General features: G+C 37.5%; 1 protein-coding gene across 1 annotated transcript in view; it reads left to right on the top strand.

Annotated features, from left to right (window-relative positions):
* Positions 1–27531, top strand: part of atp2b2 (ATPase plasma membrane Ca2+ transporting 2) — a 184737-nt gene that overhangs the window by 31890 nt on the left and 125316 nt on the right. The window lies entirely within an intron of this gene.

The raw sequence follows: 27531 nt of genomic DNA, 5'->3' as shown, positions 1-27531 counted from the left end.
AGAATTCTTTTCAAAAACAAATAACACTCAAGTTGAGACACTGAAGACAACGGGTGCCTAATTAGATGGTCTAATTAGAAGGACACATTGATGGATAAATAATAAAACTCACACTAATTAAACATGAACATCGACCCGCACTGACACTCCAGATCACGCAGGTTGCTTACACAGGCACTTCTGAATTTAATGTACAGAAGGTGTGATGGCCGTCACTCATTATCCACCCACACAAGCGCTCATGCATGAGAGAGCAGAGCCCAACCGCCGCCCAGATGTTCAGATCCGTGTGTGTCTCTCCGGCTCTTTGACATGCTGCGCAGCACCTTCGCTCAGTCTATCTCTCTTTAATCACACGCTCCATTGTCATTTGGGCCGCAGTGCTGCGCTTTTGCACCCAGCCAGCCAGCGTGAATGACGAGTGCTTTAAAAGCTGCATGCCACGACTCTGTGAAGATGGAGATCTGAACTTGCGCTGCCTGCTCAGTTTAAGGGTACTTGAAAACAGTTAGGCTTTTAGACATAATACAGGAGATATGAATATTGCAGGACTTCCTAGTGAAAAATACATATAGGCTACCAAAATGAATTTGAAATACATTTATTTTATCCTAAGTACAAATATATTTACATGTACTTAATATAAATACCCTGCAATTGTATGTTTGTTATACTAAATTGGTATAGTTAAAGTCTGCTAAATTGGAACAACTAATTAGTTATCCTGAAGTAGTGCTGAGGTCCAACTAAAGATATATTTGATTGTGCTAAAGTGGAACTATTGCAAGTATACTTTAAATATCTTCCATTTAAAGGGTTAGTTCACCCAAAAATGAAGTTAAGATATTTTTGATGAAATGCGAGAGGTATATGCCATAGACGGCAATATAATCAACACTTTCAAGGTCCAGAAAGGAACTAAAGACATCGTTAAAACAGTCATGTGACTGCAGTGGTTCAACCTTAATGTTATGAAGAGACGAGAATACTTTTTGTGCGCAAAAACAAAACAAAAATAACTTTATTCAACAATCTCTTCTCTTCTGTGTCATTATCTTTACACAGTAACACAGTGAATGCCGGCTCAGTATTGGCCAAAGCTGGTCACGTGATCAGCACGATGCATGCGTGTGACGCTGACGCAGGAGCCGGCCAATAATGAGCCAGCATTCTGATGATGAACCTGGAAGCGCTGGACGTAAACAACGCATGAGAATGACACAGAAGAGAAGAGATTGATGAATAAAGTCGTTATTTTTGTTTTGTTTTTGCGCACAAAAAGTATTCTCGTCTCTTCATAACATTAAGGTTGATCCACTGCAGTCACATGACTGTTTTAACGATGTCTTTAGTTCCTTTCTGGACCTTGAAAGTGTTGATTATATTGCGGATATAATCGGATTTCATCAAAAATATCTTAATTCGTGTTCTGAAGATGAATGAAGGTCGTGTGGAACGACATGAGGGTGAGTAATTAATGACAGAATTTTCATTTTTGGGTGAACTAACCCTTTAATGACTGATATTATACAGTAATCATATTATCCTTACTAATAGTGATATTAAGAAATGTGCATTGTGCAATAAAGAAGTACTACAAATAAAGTTGAATTATAATATTTATATCAGTAAGTCTCAAGTGATATGTCAGTAAATATGTTAATAATATACCTATTATGAAATAAATGTTACATTTTAATATAGGTTTTGATCTTCACTAGGGTCACCATGACAGAATGTGAAAGGGACCAAAGCTCTAACATTCGAGTGAATAACTGCATGTTTGTGCTCTAAACATGAATGATTCTTCAAATCATGTGTGTTGAAGTGCACCATTTTCACCTGCTGGACCAGAAAACAGCTTAAAACATCCCAAAGAGTCACTTTAAACTCAAACTACAAAGTCAAAATAAAATATTTGATCTTTTTACTTGCATGTCATGCGACCATTAACTGAGAACCGTGAACATGCAAACGTGCCTTAAATGATTTGTGAGTATAAGTTTGTGAAGCGCTGCGTGGCGTGATGTAAACTGAGGTTAATCTCTGTGCAGTGAACAGCTGTTATCGCCACTGGAACACTGGACGGACCAATCAGAGCGCAGGAATGGAACTTTAAATGGCTCCTTATAGACCGGCTCAGTTTACTCAGTCAAGCAAATAAAATAGCCGTTCTACATCAGCAAATGTCCTTGACAAGAATTTCCCTCACAGATGATCTGCTCTCACTGAGGTTGTGTCTTAAAGAGGCAGAGGAATTGCTAAATGCATGGAGAGACACAGATTGACAGGAGCTGTTTATATCCATAAAGCTGATCTCTGCAGTTGTACTGTAGTCTCAGCAGTGCGTGATGTACGGTATACGCATCCGAACAAACATGTACCATTCTACATGTGATGATCAGGTTCATGTTGTGCTGCTGTAAGGAGTCCCGGTTGAAATCTGTTCGAGCTGCCATGAGCATCATTCACTGCGCCGGGCTGGATGGTTGCTTAGCAACTGGATTTTTTTTTCTTTTTTTCATGCACTGAACCTTTTCACCAGTGGAATGTGTCAAACCCATGAATATAAGCTGGGTGAAAATCCCTGTGAGGACATTAGCTGTACATCTGTTAAATGCTGCATCAGTGTAACCATGATATGCACTGACAGAAATGATCACATTGTCTTAAAGAGGAACGATTATGCTCTTTTATAAAGTCTTGATGTTGTTTTTAGGTTTTCCTGCTTGAATGTTGATTATTTTCCTCATATTCTCCATTGTTGCAGCTCCTCTCTTCCCAGTCTGTCAGTAACGCTCTGTTTAGTTCCTGTCTCTATGAAGCCCCTCCTTCTGAAAAGCACAATGTGCTCTGATTGGTCGGCTGGAGCAGTGTGTTTGGGAAATGTCCCGCCCCTTACCATAACCGCCAGTTTCAACACACTACTGACTAACTCATCCAGGCCCCGCCCCTTTATTCTGCGTATGTTCAGTATGTGAAAATAATTTTTAAAAGATTTTCCATGCAGTTTATGATTGAGCTTGCATAAAAAAATATAAAAATATTTTCAGATAGAGTTCAGCAGGACATGTCAACCGATTTACATTAATATTTAACTGGTATGAAAATTGGTGTTGAAAATATAAGTATTGTGATATTCCTCTGGTATTGTTATGGATTTAGTTTGAGGGCTGATAGTAAGTAAAATGGTTTCTGGTTATTATCAGCACTGTGACAATGACATGAAGGTCATTAGTATTTCAGTCACATATTCAGTGCTCGATTCAGTAATTTCAGAGGAGTTTCCTGATATTAGTTACCTGATAAACCTCATTTTATCAGACTTGCGTGATCAGACTGATCAACCAGTTCCTTTACTGAACAGATGAAGCTCAAACCTGCCGAGTGTCTTGCATACACTGAGTGTGTTTACATGCACATTCATAAACCGAAACCAACGACACGTGTGGTCACGTGAACACGTTAATCTGTTTTCCTTTATCGGTGTCAGATAATAAATAGCCAATCGACAGGGGTAGATTTTTGCACCAATTTCGCAAATGTCATATCACTATCTTCAATAAAATAAAAACGATCAAGGTATGCAATTTTTTGTGATTTTTGGGGTATTTTTGGATTTAAGGGGAGACACTACAGGCAAAAACACTGTTTTTTCAGGCACCTGTCGATTTTGAGATTTTGCGCTTTTTGGCTTTTCATAAAGTGTTTTTTCAGACTGATGGAAAGAAAACATCCAAAATAAACTTTTAAGTGTATATTTTATAGCACTTTATCTATTTGCAACTATAGATTTCAATATATTTACAGGCCGTTTTCTCAAAATGAGTTTTTTCTCCTGCTCTGAATCAGAAATCTCCAACTTATATACACCAAACTTTACAGTTTTATTTCTATCTATATTCTGAAGGTTTTTACAGAGGGATTTGATGGTATATAATTTGCCTGATTTTTATACAACATTTTATTCCTAAAAAAAATGGTGAAAATATATTTTATTTTCAGGCTGTTGATAGTATTTTCTGATTTATGATAAAAAGAGATATCCAAAATTCCCTCTGTAAAAATCTTTTGAATTTAATATGTCCATTAAACGAGAACTGTGAACCTGACGTCATCCAATATTCAGATTTTTGTTCTAGAAATTAAAATTAAAATTAGCACATATTTAATTAGATAATGCCTCATTTGCATATTTAAACATTACATTTGAGAAAACTTGTAATACAAAAAATGTTTGCAATTTTTTATGTAATCAATCACCTGGGGATATATGGTAATATCTATTAGTTAATTTTTTTATTCACCTGGGGTGTCTCACCTTAATTACCTTTAAAAGTACCATATATTTTATATAAAATATGCTTATTTTTGTATTATATGTAATTTTTTAGTAAGTAAATGGTAACAAACAGATAAGAATAAACAATGTACAACATGTTTTGTTTGGAAGCATCAACAAATCTTGCAGATCTGACTTTGAAGTGTGTGTGTGTGTGTGTGTGTGTGTGTGTGTGTGTGTGTGTGTGTGTGTGTGTGTGTGTGTGTGTGTGAAGGAGTGTGTGAGTGTCACATTGAGAATGTCGCCTTCATTTATGTGTATGGATGATCTGCATTGTGTTGGATTTACTGATTTTTATTGGACAAAAAATTGCTCTGAATTATAGCATGTCCTATTCATGCCCATTTTTGTTCACAAAAGACCAATTAAGGAGTTTTTTTTTTTTTTTTCAACCACTTAACATTGTTGAATCAAGTCCAATTTTTTGTGTGTGTTCAGGTGGGAAAGTAGCTTCCTAAGTAGCCAAGTCTTGTACCGCTCAGATTAAGGAAACTGTTTAAAAAAACAAAATGATTTTGCCCAAATTTGTCCCGAAGCATGCTTGAGGAACCTGCGTTCTGTCGGCTTAATGAAGTGCGCATGTGTGAAATGTGACAGTCCTTATACGGCAGATTTAAGCGCATCCAGCCACAGCGAGTGTGTCACGCTAGGGGAGGAGAAACACGTCACAAACTCCAACTTTCTCTTGGCCTAAGAAATATACAAAATGTGTTCTCATTTCGTGCAGTGATACAGTTGTAGAAACTTCAAATATGAGAGGAGAATCTGTGGTTTCCTGTTGACATTGTGAAATACTCAAAATTTGAATGCTTTATTTAACATCACATTGCACATAATAATCAGAATATTTCGAGTGAAATACATGGATGCTAACATTTTGACGTCACCACCGGGGAATAATTGGTCTTTTTAATACAGTCTTGTAAATGCGGTTTACTTGCATTGCCAGGTTATTGATTTGCATGCAAACCGGTAAATTTGCTTATTTCAATAAACTGATTTTTGATAGTTATCAGCATGCATGTAAACAAAAATCAGCTTATTGAATAAATCCGTTGTCCCAGTTTACATGCAAACCAATAACCCATCAATACAAGTGAACCACGTTTACAAGACTATTGATAATCAGGTTATTACCCGGTAGTGACGTCAAAACCTAATCACTGGTGGGTAACACTTTACAATACTGGTGCACTAATATGCATTAATTCATGCTTAACTAATTCATACTTAACATATTACTGAACAATTAGTTAATAGTCATGTGCCTCAACAAGTAAAGTCATAAAATGATACATATACAAATCATTAGCTAATGATTAATTAAAGCAGATGTAAAGCAGATTAAAGTATATGGCTTCAACCCAGAATGTGGTAATTAACACATTAATTTACACTTTTAGTTAATAAAATATGTTATTAAGGAATTAATACATTATGACGCATTTAATTAATCACTTAATCTATTAATCATATAGACTCTTTATTAGTTGCTGATGCAGTAATCATTAATTAATGGTTTAGTTCTTCATGAGTCATACATTAACACATGATTATCCATGCATTAGTTAAGCATGAATGAATGCATTAGTGCACCAGTATTGTAAAGTGTTACCCATTGGTGTATCCGACTGTGAGAGTTGCATTTATGTCGGTTATGACAACATGTCAGCGGGAAACTTACGGCTCATATATTCTCCTCTCATCCAGTTACAGACGAACCGCTTCTACTTCTGCTGCACGAGATCAGAACGGATTTTGATCATTTCTTGGGTCCAGAAAGAGTCAGTTTGTGATATATTTCCACTCGCTCTGTCTGGATGCACTTCAATCTGCAGTAAAGATGCTCTCATGTCTCTTAACACACATGCATTGTCTGCTTATTAAGCATAATCAGGTTAAGAACGTGCACAAACATGCTCATTGATTCAAGCAATGATGTGAATCTTTGAAACTGTTTGCAATTGACAGAAGTGACACACGGCAGCTTTAAATCCATCAGGACTGTAGTGAGTTGTGGGTTGACCCTGCGACCTTTGACATGCCAGGACCTTCAGCAGTTGGCCGAATGCTCACGTTTAGAAGAATCTAAACCCGTCAGGCACACATCACTGGATTTATTTATATACCTGGCAGTAGTTGCAATCACTGGATTCTTGAGAATTACAAGAATATATGGGTGATTCTGTAAGTATGGGTAAAAGTCTGTGTTTTTATCTGTAAATAGCTGAATAAATGTTTTAGTGGAATCATTTAAGGAGATTTTTAAGCTATTTCATTGCTTTTTTTTTTTCCATGTCACACATTAGTATTTTTTTTTTTTTTTTTTTTACCTTAGCAAATATGTTATGCATATGATAATTGCCACAACATAATGGCAGCTGTGTGAGACTGTAATAATAACAGAATAAAAACAGAAATTGATTGTAAACTCTAAGAAAATAGAGCCCAATGTACAATGTATGAAGGAATTTTCTGTTGATTTTTCACAGGTATTTTAACCGTATTTTGAATTATGCATTGCATTGTTTTTTTAAGGTTGAAGAAGTTGTGTGTAAACTTCACAGAAACATACTGGGAATTTTTTTCCAGGACATTATTAGTTTTTCTTTGGATTTTTTCTAACAGTGTAGGAAACATTGAATGCAGCAGCTCTAAGGGGTTTAACCCATGCCCCTTTTTGCTGTCATAAGCAATGTCTCATTCCACTGGATCAATGTAGTCTTTAAATATTTCTTAATCATTAAAAAGGATCAGTAGTTTTTGTGTGGAGCACATGTTCCCGACAGGAACTCTGAAAGCCAATCCCAGGAAAAACAGCTGCTGCTCCCAGAATTCCTGGAGTGTGTGTGTGTGGCACAGTGAGGGTTAAAACTAAACTCAATCCCTCATTGCAGACGCTTTGAATGCCTTTTTTATGTACAGTAATTAATATCATATACCTGTAGTAAAAAAAAAAAAACAAAAATAATTTTCACAACATTTCTAGTAAAACAAAGAATTGCAAACACATTTTGAAGTACACTGAAAAAAATAATTTTCTGAAATGACTTAAAGATATTAAGTCTTGTTTTCTGAAAAATCATCAAAATTAAGTGAGTTTATACTTAAAATGAGAAAAAAAAAATCAGCTAGTGAGGTAAGAATTTTTTATTTGAGTCAACATAGAATTTATTACACATAAGCTTTTAGACTACAAGGGTCATATATATATATATATATATATATATATATATATATATATATATATATATATATATATAAATTTTTTTTTTTTCTCTCCCAGAAGCTACATCTGAAATGGTATTTAGACATATTGAGGACAAAAACAGCTTACCCCCAGCGCATCCGATGTAGGTGACTTTGTTTCTTCAGTAGAACACAAATGATGATTTTTAACTCCAACTGTTGCCGTCTGTCAGTCAAATAATGCGAGTGGATGGGAACTTCTACTATAAGAGTAAATAAAACTTGCATAGACAAATCCAAATTAAACCCTGCGGCTCGTGACGACACATTGATATCCTAAGACACGAAACGATCGGTTTGTGCGAGAAACCAAACATTTTTTATATCATTTTTTACCTCTAATACACCACTATGTCTAACTGCGTTCAGCACTCGGTTAGTGAGGTCTGATCGCGCTCTGACGACGGAAGTGATGTCTTGCACTCTTTGAAGTATAAACGTGAGATATCACTGCCGTTGACATCAAACCGATCGTTTTGTGTCTTAGGACATCAATGTGTCGTCACGAGCCGCAGGGTTTAATTTGGATTTGTCTATGCAAGTTTTTTTCGACTCTTAATGAGAGAATTCCCATTCACTTGCATTATTTGACTGACAGACGGCAACGGTTGGAGTTAAAAATCATCATTTGTGTTCGACTGAAGAAACAAAGTCACCCACATCTTGGATGCCCTGGGGGTAAGCAGATAAACATCACATTTTCATTTTTGGGTGAACTATACCTTTAACTATATCATATAATATAACTATGAGAGAAAATTCAGAGAATGCATTTTTGCCCTGATACCTTGAATTTTGGGAGCATATAACTGCATTCTATATAATTACTAATTAATTAAATTAACATGTTAAATCAACAGCCCAAAAATGCTATATATTTACTTTCCAATAAACAAGACTTGGCCTGGTTTCACAGACTTTAGGATTAGGCTTTAGTTCAGTTAGAACATTTAAGTAGCTTTTATAAATGTGTCTTATAATGACACATTATCTTAAAATGATGACACTGACATATTTTAAGATAAGTTTCTTTCAGTTAAAACAGCTCAAACATGCATTTTCGTCTGAGAGTAGACTTAAGCCTTGTCTGTGAAACCGGAGGAATATCTTTAGGTATTTAAGTTCCTTATTAACTGAAATAGCATTTCCTTATTGTTCTGTTTACATCTTTTTTTTAGTGTAAACAGTTGACTTTTATGATATTTCTGATCTTGCTGTATTGACAAATTGAGCTTTGTTTAGGAAGCGACTTCTAATAAATTGAACTTAAAACTTTTCTAAATGTCACTTTGCCAAATAACCAGCAGCTCTGTGTCAGTGCAGATACGCAGCACAAACGCTCAGATGTCACGGCTGACAGATTCTCCATGTTTGATTTTCCTGACATACGGCCGTCAGTAAACACTTCCTGTCTGACATGCCAAGAGCTCGGATCCAGTGACGGGAGAATCTGCAGGCCAGCGCGGGTGGGCTGACAGCAGTGGCTCTATCAAACATGGCATGCGGTAGTATTAAGTGGATTATTTTTAGCATATTGTTTACCATCTAGATCTAAATCTACCCAAAGTCTGCCTCGCACCGGATACCTCTATATTTCGCCGCTATCCTCCACGTAAAGCGCTTGTCAGCCGGTAGGCGTGCGAACATGTTATAGTTTCACTGTGTGATTAAGCGCAGTTCCTGTGTGTTTCAGAGCGAGCTGGAGGCTGTTCTGGTCATTCGTCAGATACTGAATGTGACACAATTAGCTTCACAAATGCACTAGAATGTAATGCCTGTACTTTGGCTGCCAAGATGTGCCCAGCCGTCTGCATTTTGATCATTACAAATAATAGGCTCTCCTCAGGGTGAAATTAGCCCACTGACAGGTTTGCAGAGAGGATCTTGGGAAATGAGGCGTACTAAAAGACTAATAGGTAGACGTCCATGGAGCTGAAACTCAATGTTCTTTGTCTCTTGAACTGTAGTTTTCTACCAAGAACATCTGTGTCATGCTTTGTTACAAGTCTGTGGTAATATTTAAAGGAGGTTTCTTGAATTTAAAGGAGGTTTCTGGTGTCTGATGATCAAATGACCAATGAGGACACTCAGGGCTTGAAGTGGGAATAAATGCTCACATCATCAACAAAAGTTTAAGCCTTTCCAATGTAAATATTAAAGCACTAGAACACGCAAAAGGGACTTTGTTACTCGTGTGCTACGTGGGAAGTTCAACATCCGAAGCGTGCGCCTTGAAATACGCATCGACAGCGCGCAAATACTAAGTTGAGCTGTCTTTCATGCCTTCCTGTGCTTGAACGGACAAATTCACACAAAATTATGTCAAAAAATGCCCATCTCGACAAGTATCCTAGTAAACACAGTCAGTTATGGTTAATTGAGAAAGAAAACGCAGGATCCGTGTATGCATTTGGTCTTGAAGTGACAGCAGCCTAACAATCCTGCTGCTGTCTGCATTTTTAATGTTAACCAAACAACAAATGATGAAGAAAAATCACTCACTGCTCTTGAACTTTAAAAAGGATATGAAGACTATGCAGTGTTATTTATTTGGTTAGATTATTTTATTACATTTCTGTACCTGAAAACTACTGTTAGACCTGCCTGAAAAGCACTGTTTATTTCATTTGTATCTTAGTTGCATTGTATTTGGGGGCCAATTCATGTAATTGTTGGTTTACTTTATTATTAATCTAGTAGCTCAATGTGTAAAGCCGGAGGCCTGATGAGCACCTTACCCAGAGTGGAGCAGTTTTATGAAATTGTGTGTTTTGATTCCTTAATTATGCGGGTCAGCATTGTACTAATCTTTATTCCTCTTGGATTATAAATACATTTATTTTTATTCATGCTGTGTTCACTTTCATTTAAACTTCTGTAAATTCTGAGTTCTTTCTCACCCATAATTTGGAACCAGCTGCTTTTCATGTTAGTTCAATTTCTGCTGTTTTTGCTCTTCCTGCTCCGCACTGTGCAACTGCCCCATTCAAGGGTTTGACCCCGTATCGCTGCCTGCAGCTATATTTGTGCTATTTCTTGTAATTTGATTTTTATTTTGTACTTATATTATTACTGACTTTTTACTTGTCTTTAAAAATGTACACTATTAAAATTATATTAATTAAACTGGTAGTTTTAGCTGTGGTATCGAATTTGGAATAGAGGATTGTGAATTTTCACTAATATCTAAAATATTGATGTCATAACTGCCTGTTTTGGTTTCATTGCTGGTAAAAAATAGTTTTTGCCGGTAAATTTTCTTAAGTCGCCCCAATGGCCGGTGACTTAAGAAAATTTAGGTGTGACAAAAAGTTAGTTTTATACCCTGGGTATACCTGTTCAACTGGCCATTAACACAAATATCTAATCAGCCAATCACATGGCAGCAACATGGTGAAGACGATTAGCTGAAGTTCAAACTGAGCATCAGAATGGAAAAGAAAGGTGATTTAAGTGACTTTGAATGTATCATGGTTGTTGGTGCAAGATGGGCTGGTCTGAGTATTTCAGAAACTGCTGATCTACTGGGATTTTCACACACAAGCATCTCTAGGGTTTACAGAGAAAGTATGAAAAAGAGAAAATATCCAGTGAATGCCTTGTTGAGGTCAGAGGTCAGAGGAGAATGGCTAGACAAATGTATCACATTTTCCACAAAAATATGAAGCTTGCCGTTTTCAACATGTTAAATAGCTCTATTAGATTGTGGTAATTTTTTACAATATTACTATTTTACTGTATTTTTTGATCAAATGGATTCAGCCTTGGTGAGCAGAAGAGACTTCCTTCAAAAATCACATGAACTAGCAACTAATGTTATTTTGATCAGTAAATCTATTGTTTTATCATTAGAGAATTAAAATATATCACACTTGCTTTGATATCGTCCAGATGTTTTGGGGTCACAGATCGTTTCTGCCAGTAGCCAAAACTATATGACAGGACAGACTGTTTTGTACAGTAAGAATAATTCCCAGTATTTTGCATAGGGAACTGGATTTGTAATAGCAAATGTAATAACAAGAGCAGAGCGAACAGAGCCACACTAGTGATGACAGAGGACGAATCAGCACAGACCCTTTATTAAAAATAATTCGGCTCTGTTAATAATGATTTGGTTCTTCTGCAATTATCTCAGTTTCGCACATTTTGCAAAGCATGTGTTGTTGCTCAGTGCTTCATTTGGTCTTATGTGGAGCATGACTTGAGCGAGCTGGGTGGCGTCGCAGCGTTGAGAAAGGCACGGGTCATTATTGCTTCACAGGTCAGCCGTATGTTAAGCAATAACTATTAGCTTGATGCTGGCATGCTTGAAAAGCAAATACACTCTTCAGGATGGCAGTATTAAGAAGAAATCGAGTGATTAACATATTTCCCTGTATTCCCAGTGTGCATGACTGGGGCAGTAAGCATGTCAGATGTTCCAGAGGGATAGTTATGAATTTACAGCCAGAGAGAAACGAGTCAGAAGTCCTCAGAATTACATCAGAGCCAAGGGCTTCGTTTCACTGTGTCACGTCACACATGACAAGAATCAAGGTGTTGCAAAGTGCTGCGCTGGTCTTTAGTGAGTTTGATGGCTTTCCAGACATGTGACATGTCAGCAAAAACAGATGCAGCTTGTTCAGTGATTTTGCACAATTCAGCATCCAGAAAAAGACTGTCAGAGATGAACAGCACACATGTAGATGTCTGGATAGATTCCAGTGTATTCTTGAAGGCTATGATGACACAACTAACAACTATTTTATTTATCACTTAATCTGTTGATTTCTTCTGGCAAATAATTGGCTAGTCCACATCTTGCCCATCGAGAACTGCAACATTTAATCGCTTGTTAGCTGTTTGGGAAGTGATCGCATTATAAAAATGTACCAGTAAAATGTGATGTTTTTTAATAATTTGTTATATTTATATAGCGCTTTTAGGCCAATGGGCAAATTTGGCCAGGATGCTGGGATTAAAGGGATAGTTCACCCAAAAATAAAAATGATTCCATGATTTAATCACCCTTAAAGGTGCCCTAGAATCAAAAATTGAATTTATTTTTGGCATAGTTGAATAACAAGAGTTCAGTACATGGAAATGACATACAGTGAGTCTCAAACTCCATTGTTTCCTCCTTCTTATATAAATCTCATTTGTTTAAAAGACCTCCGGAAAACAGGCGAATCTCAACATAACACCAACTGTTACGTAACAGTCGGGATCATTAATATATACGCCCCCAATATTTGCATATGCCAGCCCATGTTCAAGGCATTAGACAAGGGCAGCCAGTATTAACGTCTGGATCTGTGCACAGCTGAATCATCAGACTAGGTAAGCAAGCAAGAACAACAGCAAAAAATGGCAGATGGAGCAATAATAACTGACATGATCCATGATATCATGATATTTTTAGTGATATTTGTAAATTGTCTTTCTAAATGTTTCATTAGCATGTTGCTAATGTACTGTTAAATGTGGTTAAAGTTACCATCGTTTATTACTGTATTCGCAGAGACAAAAGCGTCGCTATTTTCATTTTTAAACACTAGCAGTCTGTATAATTCATAAACACAACTTCATTCTTTATAAATCTCTTCAACAGTGTAGCATTAGCCGTTAGCCACAGAGCATATAGCATATAGCCTCAAACTCATTCAGAATCAAATGTAAACATCCAAATAAATACTGTACTCACAGGAATCGACGCATTGCATGCAGCATGAATGACGAACATCTCGTAAAGATCCATTTGAGGGTTATATTAGCTGTGTGAACTTTGTTTATGCACTGTATAACTGCACTTATAGTCGAGAGCTCGGGAGGGCAGGGAGCGAGAGATTTAAAGGGGCCGCGCAGCCTGAATCGGTGCATAGTTAATGATGCCCCAAAATAGGCAGTTAAAAAAATTAATTTAAAAAAATCCATGGGGTATTTTGAGCTGAAACTTCACAGACACATTCAGGGGACACCTTAGACGTATATTACAAGGTATATCCAAGGTGTCTGTCTTCTTTCTGAACACAGTCAGAGTTATATTAAAAAAATATCCTGGGTCTTCCAAGCTTTATAATGGGAGTGAATGGTACCCAAGATTTTGAAGCCCAAAAAAGTGCATCCATCCATCATAAAAGTAATCCATACGAATCCAGGGGGTTAATAAAGGCCTTCTGAAGTGCAGCAATGGGTTTTTGTAAGAAAAATATCCATATTTAAAACTTTATTAACTATAATTACTAGCCTCCAGTAACGGAGGCTAAGTCTAGTTCTGGAGGAAGAGTGACTTCTGACCCGACGCATGACGCAATGACAAACGTGGAAGCTCAGAGGAGAGAGCAAAACAAAACTCTGTTCACGAATTAGAAGTCTAAAATGAGAATTTTTAAAGAGCAATGACGGAGGATTTTGATATAAGAGAAGAGGAGCTTGAGTTTGTTGCCCAGCTCTATTTGTTTGAAACACGAGAGGCGTCTAAGCTTACGATACTCCTACATCCTACGTCATACATCGTGTCACGGGTTACTCTTGTGGCTCAAGTCGACTTGTGCGGTATGTGTACGGTCGCCTGGGGGAAGCTAGTTATTTTAGTTTATAAAGTTTTAAATATGAATATTTTTCTTACAAAACCAATCGCTTCACTTCAGAAGCCCTTTATTAACCCCCTGGAGTCGTATGGATTACTTTTATGATGGATGGATGGATGCACTTTTTTGGGGTTCAAAATCTTGGGTACCAGTCACTCCCATTATAAAGTAGATATACACCTAAGATGTCTTGAGGCTGAGTAAATCATATGATTTTCATTTTTGGGTGAACTATCCCTTTAAACCCCTACTCTTTTTTCAAACTATGTCCTGGGATTTTTAATGGCCAGACCACAGGTTGAGCACCTCCTGCTGGCCTCAGTAACACCAGCTTAACCATCAACTTCCAGCAGCAACCTGGTTTTCCCAAGAGGTCTCCCATCCAGGTACTGACCAGGATCTACCCTGCTTAGCTTCAGTGGGCAACCAGTCTTGGGCTACAGGAAGATGTGGCTGTATGTATTTTTCCATACTTTAAAGTGGCATCACTGACTGTGGTTCTTAGATGTCAGCAATTCACTGCCATTATGGAGCTGATCAATAGATAAAGTTTAGACATCTTGATCTAGTTATTCAGAATGATAGTCCACAGCCTCACACAGAAGATGCATCACATGCACCAGTTCTTTAACAAGGACCCGCATGTCACTCAAAGACCCGTCTCTATCTTATTGTTAGAAAGGATGATCATTAGACTACTGTGTGAAGTTCACAGATGTCTGTGTGGCTGCAGGCTGTCGAGATGAGGTTTCTGTCATTCTCCAGTGGAGATTTCTTTATCATTCGGCTGACAGCTTCCCTTGAGACCTCAGATAAAGTGGGCAATAGTGGCGGCACTCATTTCCTACAGTATCTCCATCTTCAGCTGCAAGGTCAGAGGAAGTGCTGCAAAGAAAGAGAGAGAGAGAGAGAGAGAGAGAGAGGGTCATTACACATTGATCACTGTGCTGTTTTGCATAAGCAATGCACCTGCACCAAAATCCTCCTGATTTTCCACACGTGCTTCTTAATAATGCAGTGCACTACATGAACACTTCAGAACAGAACAGACTGTTTATTTGCCACAAGACCAGGGCCGAGGGAAATTGTTTCCACGACTTACAGTTTCCGTACACTGTACCGTAAACAACATGTTACCATAGCACATCACCATCTTAAATTACCGGGACGGTCCCCGCGGTGTAATCTGAGGTTAAGTGTCTTACTCAAGGGCATGACGGTGATAGCTGTCACAACATCTACATTTCACTAGTCAATAACAATAGCAGTGAAAATTCATGATTCTCCACACAGATTTACAAACTCAACAAAGAGGATCTATTCTTCTTTTCCCCCCATCTTTTTTTTTACTGTGTAATGATGTTGTTTGAGCATGAAAAAAGCTCTGCAAAGTTCCAAAGCACAAAGAGTTCTTCTCTATATCAGTGTCAGTGTTTCTGAACTCCATCTTGAGTTTTCTTCACAATATTCCTCATTTAAATAATTCATACGCAGAATAAATTGAGCCAATGAGGTTCATTCTCGTGTTACGCAGCACATTTGAGCTTCAAGGAGAACCAATGAGGTTCTTTCTCGTGTTACGCAGCACGTTTGAGCTTTAGCGAGAGCCAATGAGGTTCGTTCTCGTGTTACGCTGCACGTTTGAGCTTCAACAAGAATCAATGAGGTTCATTCTCGTGTTACGCATCAAGTTTGAGCTTCAACAAGAACCAATGAGGTTCATTCTTGTGTTACGTTTGTATTCATTCTTGTGTTATGTTTGAGCTTCAACGAGAACCAATGAGGTTCATTCTCGTGTTACGCATCAAGTTTGAGCTTCCGCAAGAACCAATGAGGTTCATTCTCGTGTTACGCAGCACGTTTGAGCTTCAACAAGAACCAATGAGGTTCATTCTCGTGTTACGCAGCACGTTTGAGCTTCAGCAAGAACCAATGAGGTTCATTCTCGTGTTACGCAGCACGTTTGAGCTTCAGCAAGAACCAATGAGGTTCATTCTCGTGTTACGCATCAAGTGTGAGCTTCAACAAGAACCATGAGGTTCATTCTCGTGTTACGCATCAAGTGTGAGCTTCAGCAAGAACCAATGAGGTTCATTCTCGTGTTACGCATCAAGTGTGAGCTTCAACAAGAACCAATGAGGTTCATTCTCGTGTTACGCAGCACGTTTGAGCTTCAGCAAGAACCAATGAGGTTCATTCTCGTGTTACGCATCAAGTGTGAGCTTCAACAAGAACCATTGAGGTTCATTCTCGTGTTACGCAGCAGGTTTGAGCTTCAACAAAAACAATGAGGTTCATTCTCGTGTTACGCAGCACGTTTGAGCTTCAGCAAGAACCAATGAGGTTCATTCTCGTGTTACGCATCAAGTTTGAGCTTCAACAAGAACCATTGAGGTTCATTCTCGTGTTACGCATCAAGTGTGAGCTTCAGCAAGAACCAATGAGGTTCATTCTTGTGTTACGCATCAAGTTTGAGCTTCCGCAAGAACCAATGAGGTTCATTCTCGTGTTACGAATCAAGTTTGAGCTTCCGCAAGAACCAATGAGGTTCATTCTCGTGTTACGCATCAAGTTTGAGCTTCCGCAAGAACCAATGAGGTTCATTCTCGTGTTACGCAGCACGTTTGAGCTTCCGCAAGAACCAATGAGGTTCATTCTCGTGTTACGCATCACGATTGAGCTTCAACGAGAACGAATGAGGTTCATTCTCGTGTTACGCAGCACGTTTGAGCTTCAGCAAGAACCAATGAGGTTCATTCTCGTGTTACGCAGCACGATTGAGCTTCAACGAGAACCAATGAGGTTCATTCTCGTGTTACGCAGCACGTTTGAGCTTCAACAAGAACCAATGAGGTTCATTCTCGTGTTACGCAGCACGTTTGAGCTTCAGCAAGAACCAATGAGGTTCATTCTCGTGTTACGCATCAAGTGTGAGCTTCAACAAGAACCATTGAGGTTCATTCTCGTGTTACGCAGCACGATTGAGCTTCCACAAGAACCAATGAGGTTCATTCTCGTGTTACACATCAGGATTGAGCTTCCACAAGAACCAATGAGGTTCATTCTCGTGTTACACATCACGATTGAGCTTCCACAAGAACCAATGAGGTTCATTCTCGTGTTACACATCACGATTGAGCTTCCGCAAGAACCAATGAGGTTCATTCTTGTGTTACGTTTGTATTCATTCTTGTGTTATATTTGAGCTTCAACGAGAACCAATGAGGTTCATTCTCGTGTTACGCATCAAGTTTGAGCTTCCGCAAGAACCAATGAGGTTCATTCTCGTGTTAGGCAGCACGTTTGAGCTTCAACAAGAACCAATGAGGTTCATTCTCGTGTTACGCATCACGATTGAGGTTCCACAAGAACCAATGAGGTTCATTCTCGTGTTACGCATCACGATTGAGGTTCCACAAGAACCAATGAGGTTCATTCTCGTGTTACGCATCACGATTGAGCTTCAACGAGAACCAATGAGGTTTATTCTCGTGTTACGCAGCACGATTGAGCTTCCACAAGAACCAATGAGGTTCATTCTCGTGTTACGCATCACGATTGAGCTTCAACGAGAACCAATGAGATTCATTCTCGTGTTACGCATCACGATTGAGCTTCAACGAGAATCAATGAGGTTCATTCTCGTGTTACGCAGCACGATTGAGCTTCAACGAGAACCAATGAGGTTCATTCTCGTGTTACGCAGCACGATTGAGCTTCAACGAGAACCAATGAGGTTCATTCTCGTGTTACGCAGCACGATTGAGCTTCCACAAGAACCAATGAGGTTCATTCTCGTGTTACGCATCACGATTGAGCTTCAACGAGAACCAATGAGGTTTATTCTCGTGTTACGCAGCACGATTGAGCTTCCACAAGAACCAATGAGGTTCATTCTCGTGTTACGCATCACGATTGAGCTTCCAAAAGAACCAATGAGGTTCATTCTCGTGTTACGCATCAAGTGTGAGCTTCAGCAAGAACCAATGAGGTTCATTCTTGTGTTACACATCAAGTTTGAGCTTCCGCAAGAACTAATGAGGTTCATTCTCGTGTTACGCATCAAGTTTGAGCTTCTGCAAGAACCATTGAGGTTCATTCTCGTGTTATGCATCAAGTGTGAGCTTCAGCAAGAACCAATGAGGTTCATTCTCGTGTTACACATCAAGTTTGAGCTTCCGCAAGAACCAATGAGGTTCATTCTCGTGTTACGAATCAAGTTTGAGCTTCCGCAAGAACCAATGAGGTTCATTCTCGTGTTACGCGTCAAGTTTGAGCTTCCGCAAGAACCAATGAGGTTCATTCTCGTGTTACGCATCAAGTTTGAGCTTCCGCAAGAACCAATGAGGTTCATTCTCGTGTTACGCATCAAGTTTGAGCTTCCGCAAGAACCAATGAGGTTCATTCTCATGTTACGCATCAAGTTTGAGCTTCCGCAAGAACCAATGAGGTTCATTCTTGTGTTACGCAGCACGTTTGAGCTTAAGCAAGAACCAATGAGGTTCATTCTCGTGTTACGCATCAAGTTTGAGCTTCAACAAGAACCATTGAGGTTCATTCTCGTGTTACGCATCAAGTTTGAGCTTCAGCGAGAACCAATGATGTTCATTCTCGTGTCACGCAGCACGTTTGAGCTTCAACAAGAACCAATGAGGTTCATTCTCGTGTCACGCAGCACGTTTGAGCTTCAACAAGAACCAATGAGGTTCATTCTCGTGTTACGCATCAAGTGTGAGCTTCAGCAAGAACCAATGAGGTTCATTCTTGTGTTACACATCAAGTTTGAGCTTCCGCAAGAACCAATGAGGTTCATTCTCATGTTACGAATCAAGTTTGAGCTTCCGCAAGAACCATTGAGGTTCATTCTCGTGTTACGCATCAAGTGTGAGCTTCAGCAAGAACCAATGAGGTTCATTCTCGTGTTACACATCAAGTTTGAGCTTCCGCAAGAACCAATGAGGTTCATTCTTGTGTTACGCAGCACGTTTGAGCTTAAGCAAGAACCAATGAGGTTCATTCTCGTGTTACGCATCAAGTTTGAGCTTCAACAAGAACCATTGAGGTTCATTCTCGTGTTACGCATCAAGTTTGAGCTTCAGCGAGAACCAATGAGGTTCATTCTCGTGTTACGCATCAAGTTTGAGCTTCAACAAGAACCAATGAGGTTCATTCTCGTGTTACGCATCAAGTTTGAGCTTCAACGAGAACCAATGAGGTTCATTCTCGTGTTACGCATCAAGTTTGAGCTTCAACGAGAACCAATGAGGTTCATTCTCGTGTTACGCATCAAGTTTGAGCTTCAACGAGAACCAATGAGGTTCATTCTCGTGTTACGCAGCACGTTTGAGCTTCAGCAAGAACCGTTCATCATATAAAGTGATAAACTCTCTTCAGAACATTTCGGTTAAACCGCTCGATTCGTATGGATTCGTTTTTTACAATTTCTTCATAAACTTGTTAAAGCGTCAAAGTGGTAGTTATGTAGAGTCTAAATGGAGGGACGGAAATCTCTTAGATTTCATTAAAATTTCTTTATTTGTGTTTCTGAAGATGAACGAAAGTCTGACAGGTTTGGAACAACAAGAGGGTGAGTAAATGATGACATTTTTTTCAAATTTTTGGGTGAACTAACCTTTTAAGTTTGAAATGTCTGTTTCCTCGGAGCTGAAAAGCGTGAACATCGGTGCTGATCAGTGTGTTGATGTTCAGATTTTAAAAGTGGTACTTGACCTGAATGATTTGAGAAGCGCTGCTCTGAATGACACTGAACGCAGCTGAATCTATTGCAGTGGTGTGTGTGTTTTCCTCTCACTGTGCTAAAGGTTAAATCATACTCATAATCTCTCTGGACACCCGCCATGCTTTACCCAACACATTGTGTTACAGGGGCCGACGTAACTTCATTCCTCTATTCTAAGATTTCTAAAGTTCACCTTTCTCATTGATTGAAATAAGGTTTGGAATTAATGAGAAACTTTCTGATATTAGTTTTATGATGTGTTTTCAGTGTTCAATAAATTGAAAGCCCAATGAAATTGAAGTACAGCATGTCCACCTAGCTCTAATGCAACGCACTAATCCAGAGCCCAGGGGGACGGAGAGATTAGCCCGGATTTACCATTTTCATGAAGGCAAAAATTACATTATGAATAGAAACTCATTGGCTAGATCAGCATTGCAGGGGGAGGATGGTGCAACCGTGCTGTATGTCTATATTCCTTGCTTTTAATATTGTGCACTTTGATCAAACTTCACACGGGCCTCTGGTTTTCGGCGGTTTGTTAAAGTGATGTGCTTGAGACTAGAAGGTACACACGGTCCTGTAAGCTCTTTAAAAATGCCGGAATTAGGAAAGTATTAGAGAAAACAATGAAATGACATCTGCGCTGCACTTCGTTAGATGAAGACAACGATCACACGTTTACTGAACACAGTATTGTCTGAAACACAAGCGTTTTTTTACCCAAGGCTATAATTTGAGAGCGTTTTAATGGTGCTGGTTCAGTCAGAGGTCATTTGTTATGCAATTGCAGTGGCATTTATAACCTGTCCATCTGTAACAACTGGCCAGAATTCAGGTGGACGCAGAACAATCCCTACAGGGCATCTGAGGGTCAAAACATTGTTTAAAAGAGGAAGTGTCACATGATGCCTATTTCTTTAGACAAGCTGTTAAGCAAAAGTGTTCAGTAAATCGGCCTTATGCCTTTCCTGGAAGCCCCAAATGAGCAGACGCACTGAAAGTAGCTTTTGTACCCGCTCGCAGTGTGATTAGAGGCATTTTTTCAGAGGTCCGATGTAAAAATACTTCAGTTATGTCATTGACGGTGTGGAATCTGTGACTAATACACAAATACAGAAGCTCTTTAGCTCCTATTATATGAATAATCCTCTGAAGTTATGAGTTTGCACTTTCAAGCAATTGCAAAAGTGCTATGCTTGCTAATACTTCACAATAAAATATGATGTGTACATCGCATATAAGCAGTTTTTGTTGTTGGTTGGTTGCATAATTGCATTAATAACTCTCATAATTACTTAACTTCATATTATGTTTACCTGTACATAGGATATATGTCATTATTGACTTGATGAACCAAGTTTGAATGTTCGCAATCATAATTAGGACAGCAGCGAAATATACGTCATTTTAAAGTTGACAGCTCCACCCTTGTGAAAACGAAGAGTACTTATTACGGAAATACTTAAGTATATACTGAATGTAATTTTTCGGACACTTAATTGCATGTTAACTGAATTTAAATGAAACTGTATTATGGTTTACATTTATAATAAATGAAATTAGCTGAACTTTGGACCCACCTAAGTAGGACACAACTTCAGTTCTTCTTCAATGTCTTTGAGTGATCATGTGAACGTTCCTCAAAAACGTCTCCTTAGTGTTTCATTGAAGAAAGAGTCTCATATGGTTTTGAACAACATGAGGGCGAGGCTTTTATTGATGAATTATTCCTTACACATAATGAACTTACAAGTGATCCGAGGCTCTCGTTTATTCACAAATGTTTTTACACTATAAAAAGTAATACTCTATATCTACTCCATAAAATTTTGGCAACAGATTACAAGCAATATTATTAATCAAATTCAACAAATAGAATTGAGTTAGAATTAATCAAATTAATTCCTTAAATGTCAACCATTTAAAACGAGTAAAATTTAAACAAAATATCTGAATAACAGACGTCAAAGATGAATTTAAAACTTTTTTTTTTTCCAACATTGAAGGCACCTGATGATAAGTAGAATCACTGAAGGAAAGAGAAACACATGAATTAACAGTGGTTTAGATGTTGATTTTATTGAAAATGTTTGGTCGCTATTATGGTGATCAGTGTTTCATTTAGTTGGGCAGTTTGACTATTTGCTTTTTATGTCAGTTTGTGTTTTAATTCTAACTCAATTCTTATATGTTGAATTTAATTAATAATATTGTAACATAATATCCTGCGAGGACTTCAGAAGACGCAATCATCTGGATCAACATGCACATCCCCAAATTTATTAATATGTAATTCATTATTTCTAGGAGCTCATTGCTTCAGTTAAACTGCTAACAGTGATTGTAAATTAATTGCCTAAATTATTACATTATTTGCTAACTGCATTCTTTAAATTGTAATTTTGACATGCATTCTCTGTAAAGCTGCTTTGAAACGATATGTATCGTGAAAAGCGCTATACAAATAAATGTGAATTGAATTGCATTGAATATTGCTTGTAATCTGCTGCCGCAATTTTATTGAGTAGATAGAGCGTATTACTTTTTACAGTGTACAACATAGATAATGTTTTTGAGAAACACATAATAGAGAATAGGTACGTACTAACATAAGCTCAGACACCCAGAGGTTGTGTGGAAATGTCTCCAGAAAGGGTCAAGGCAACTGTATGAAGTAACATTGCATTTTAAAACTGTCCTTGTGAGCGAAATGAACCCATCCATCTTGCAGTCATGTCTCTGGAGTCCTTGAAAGAGGCATAGTGTCCCTTCAGTCTGAGATACACTGGTCAGAGGTCAAGTGCTACCAGAGTAAATGCTGTTGATTGTTTGAGGTATTTTTGTGTTTACAACGCTGCCCCTCATCGATGCAATTCATCAGAGCAATAAAACTTCACAGCACAGTAGCATGAATATTAATGACCTTTTCACATCAGAGAGTGGGATTGAAAATCATACAGATGTTGATGTTTTGTCAACAGCAGATATATGAAAGTAGGATTAAATAAACTAAAATAACTAAAATAGTTTTGCCAGAACATGGAAACGTGAATATGGAACGTTTTTATGATGTCGGTTTTTATACAAATCATCGCAGTTCTGATTTGAAATTTTGTCTGGTAAGTGGCGCTAAAAGTGTAATACTCTATTTTTTAAAATAACGTACCACCAACACTACACCTAAAGCTACCCGATAATGTTAACAAAAGCAAATGTGACATAATGAGCTCTTTTACTGTGCCTCACCTTAACCGGGATTTGTACCCATGGCTTCCTCCTCTTAAGTACAACTCTGTATCAGCTGAGCAACCGAAACGTCTGGAGCTGGTTAAACGATGCAAAGTCCGAAATATATTCGTTTACAAATCGTGCACTTTGATAAAAAGTGTTTTGAATGCTGCTAACACATTTCTAACATGAATTTGCACAAAGCTAGCATGTTTTATCTTGTTGCTAGTATGATCTAACACATTGCTAGCATGTTTTAACATGTTGGTAGCATGTTTTTTTGTATGAACTGACACAATTCTAACATGTTTTAACATTTTTCTAACATCAATTTGCACATTACTGGCATGTTTTAACATGTTGTGAACATAATATAACGTCACTAGCATGTTTCTAATGCGATTTAACACATTGTTAGCTTGTTTTATAGCAATTTGCTAACATGTTTTAGCATGTTACTAACATGATATAACATATTTTGCTAAAATGTTTGTACCATGAATTTGCACAAAGCTAGCATGTTGTTAGACACAATGATTTAACACAATGATAGCATTTTTAACATGATTTAACACATTGATAGCATGTTTTAGCATTCATTTCGCTTCATTTATAAAGCACAAGTAAACACAACAAAAGTATACATTTGTATATATAAATATATCGCCCTCCGAAGGGCACTTCGGAGTGAAAACAATCATGGCCGCCATGTTGAAGGGTCGTTCCAAACCGAAGTGCTCAAAACTAGGGTTGCAAATTTCCGGGAATATTCAAAGCTGGAAACTTTTAATGGGAATTAATGGGAATATATGGGAATAAACAGGGAATGTGCAAAATTGCAGGTTAGCCTATAACAGGGTACTTAAATGTAATTGAAAAAACATTTTGCAACATAATTTAGGTTAAAACAACCATATTTAATGCAATTTTAGTTAAATTTTTACCCTGCACATTCCTCACACAGCACACTACTTACTGCAGGGCTAACATAACTACAATTTAAAATAATGGTATAATAATTGTTATACATAAAAATATAATTTATTCCTGTGATCAAAGCTGAATTTTCAGCATCATTTCTCCAGTCTTCAGTGTCACATGATCCTTCACAACTGTTTCCAACAACGATAATAACAAATAAGCGTCAAATCAGCAAAATTAGACTGATTTCTGAAGGATCATGTGACACTGAAATAACACATAACAATTGCTGCAATAAAAATATATTTAATTTACATATGTACTAAATTAGAATCAATTGAATGCACAAAATAAATAATAGTTATTTCATGTTATGATCAAACAAAATGTTTACATTTGTTTTTATATGATACATTTTATATAAATATTATAAATCTGTATAAATTTCCCAAAATTTCCAATTAATTCCCATAAATTCCCATAAAATCCTGTTAAGTTTCCAAATTGGAATATTTCCAAAATTCCTCAGGTTAAGTTCCCGTGGAAATTTACCGGAAACTTTCCGCCCCTTTGCAATCCTACTCAATACTGGCCACTTCAAAGGGCCCTTCGGAATGAGGGATTTCGAAGGGTACAACTGATGGACACTTCAGACCCCCATGATCCTTTGCGCAGGAAAGTTGTTTGACGTCACAGAATAGGTCCAGGAGGCTCGGAGTTCGATTTGACCTAATATATGTAGAGTATTTTTCTATACTACTGCAATATTTATACGAGTTTGGAATTTGGTACATTATTATGGTCAAAATGACATTGTACTTCAACAAAAATACTTTACAGCTCCCTTTATCAGTCCATTCAAATGTTTCAAATTCATAGACACGATATATTTAACGTAAAAGACCGGCAGTAGACAAAAACAATCTATAAACAGATATAACACTGACAGTATCAATTCACGAAGTAGATTTTACAGACAAACTCAACTCATTCCACAGATAATGATGAAGCTGTTGTTGCACTGCATAATGTGCTTTGACAGGCTTTAAGAAAATAGCATAGAGGCAGAATAAATGAGTTTAAACATGAATCATAATCGCAGGAAACATCCTCAAATACTGATTTTTATGCACAGTCAACAGAAAACAACAGATGTGTGTTAACTGCAGAGAGAAAACAGACACTTTGACTTTCATGACACTGATTCTTGCTCCAGGCACAATCACACAACTCCGCTCCGCTCCGGAACGCCACAAACACGGACCAGTGGAGAGACCGTGATGCAGCCAGATATCAGGAGTATTGCAATGCCATTAATATTAGAGGAGTGTATTATATTTCTTGTGGAGTGTTCCCGGTCTGCAGTGGTCAGTATCTATCGAAAGTGCTCCAAGAAAGAACAGTGGAGAACCGGCGACAGGGTCATGGGCGGCCGAGGCTCATTGAAGGCTGGTCCGTGTGGTCCGATCCAACAGACGAGCTCCTGTAGCTCAAATTGCTCAGGAAGTTAATGCTGGTTCTGATAGAAAGGTGTCAGAATACACAGTGCATCACAGTTTGTTGCGTATGGAGCTGCAGACCAGTCAGGGTGCCCATGCTGACCCTGTCCACCGCCGAAAGAGCCAACAGAAATATAATACAATAACTGAATATAATAATTGTTACAATACATGAGCTTTCAGAAACCGAGAGTAGCTACGTTTACATGCATCTAAATAATTTGGATTGAAAAGCCTTCATGTAAACACAGATTAAGCTCGATCCAAATTAAACTTCGATTGGAAATTTTAATATGACTATCTTCCAGTGTTAATTTTAACAGCAAATTTTGATTTAGTTTTAGTCATAGTCTTTTTAATAAAATGCCATTTAGTTTTAGTCGAGTAAATATCATCATATTTTAGTTGACTAAATCTACAGTAAATTTAGTCGACTAAAATCTAATTTAGTTAAATTGTAATGCATTAAGTAAGCATTTCTCTAATACACAGATCAAATACACTGATATTCTCCAAACTGTTTATGTTCACTTAAGACAACCAGCTGTACTTTACTCGCCAAAGCGGACGGTTTTTGACCGTTCAAGTGCAAAAAGACACCAAAGAGAGCTCGATTCAGTGCTTTTCAGGAATTGACACACTTATCATTGAGGTACTATTATAGTTTTTGTTTAAAGTTATGATATTTTTAGTTTTTCTGCTTTCATTGTAATTTTAGCTAAAAGTATTTGAGCTTTTAGTATTTCTTTGTGTGTTTATGTCTTTTAGTTTTTGCTTTTAAATGTCCATATAGTTTATTTTATTTCTGTTTTAGTTATTTTAGTACACCAGGATGAGCTAAATCTTGGAAACTAGATGAAATAAAATAAATGTACATTTTTTATATATTTATTTTTTATTTCAGTTAACGTTTATTTCAAGTAATGAAGTTTTTTTTTTTTTTATGGTTTTAGGTTTAGTTAACTATATTAACCCTTATACTTGTAAAATATATTGAATAATGTGTCAAACAATGTTCTTAGTCTTTCCTTCCTGTGACAGAAGATACAGTAGTTTACTATGAATTAAATAGAAATTAAATTAAATTAAATACAGTTTATTGTGTAAACAAAATAACAATAATGACCAGGAAAAAATATCCCGAAATACACCGTGACTCTTATTTTGAAATGTCTCCGGAAGATAAAATGTGCATTCATCTACCATCTAAAACATTTTACCATATAAACATTGTGTAGTAAACATTGTCATAATTCATCAACATTAGCTTGTAAGCAATCGCTTGGCATAAATGTGCGCTATTCATTAATTGCGAAGCAATTGAAGAGCCTGTAGAGCGTCACGTTTCCCGCGGTTAGATCGGCACGTTACACTTCAAATGTGCGCATCTTCCACACAGGACAGCAGTCCTGACTGGATATCTTCTCAAATCGTCCCTCTCTATCATTTTCTTTTCGTTTTTATTCATTGACAAAAATTAGAGTAGATTTTAGTCATAGTTTTAGTCATTCAAAACGCATTTTTATTTAGTCATCGTCTCGTTTTCGTCCGTGAAAAAATGTCGTTGACGAAAATTATGACAAAAATTATTTGTCAACGAAATTAACACTGCTATCTTCTCGATCAGATTCAAAAATACCTTGCATAAGCATATGTTTACCAGAGCACATTACTGTTTACAAACATATTTCTTTTTACGAATTTGCATTTATTTACGTCATATGAACTGAGGCCTGTTGCACAAAGAAAAATAGATGCTTTAGTTCATTGCTAACGTATTTCTAGCATGATTTAACACTTAACATGTTTTAGCATGTTGCTAACATTTTTCTAGCATGAATCAGCACAATGCTAACTTGCTTGTAACACATTGCTAACATTTTCTAACATGATTTAGCACTTTGCTCATAAGTTCTCTAATGTATCACGTTGTTACCATGTTTTAGCATGTTGCTAAAATGTTTCTATCATGAATAG

The sequence above is a fragment of the Megalobrama amblycephala genome, linkage group LG21 (genome assembly GCF_018812025.1).
Source record: "Megalobrama amblycephala isolate DHTTF-2021 linkage group LG21, ASM1881202v1, whole genome shotgun sequence".
Lineage (NCBI taxonomy): Eukaryota > Metazoa > Chordata > Actinopteri > Cypriniformes > Xenocyprididae > Megalobrama > Megalobrama amblycephala.
Note: the sequence above shows the minus strand (reverse complement) of the source record. Positions and strands in the feature narration are given on the sequence as shown.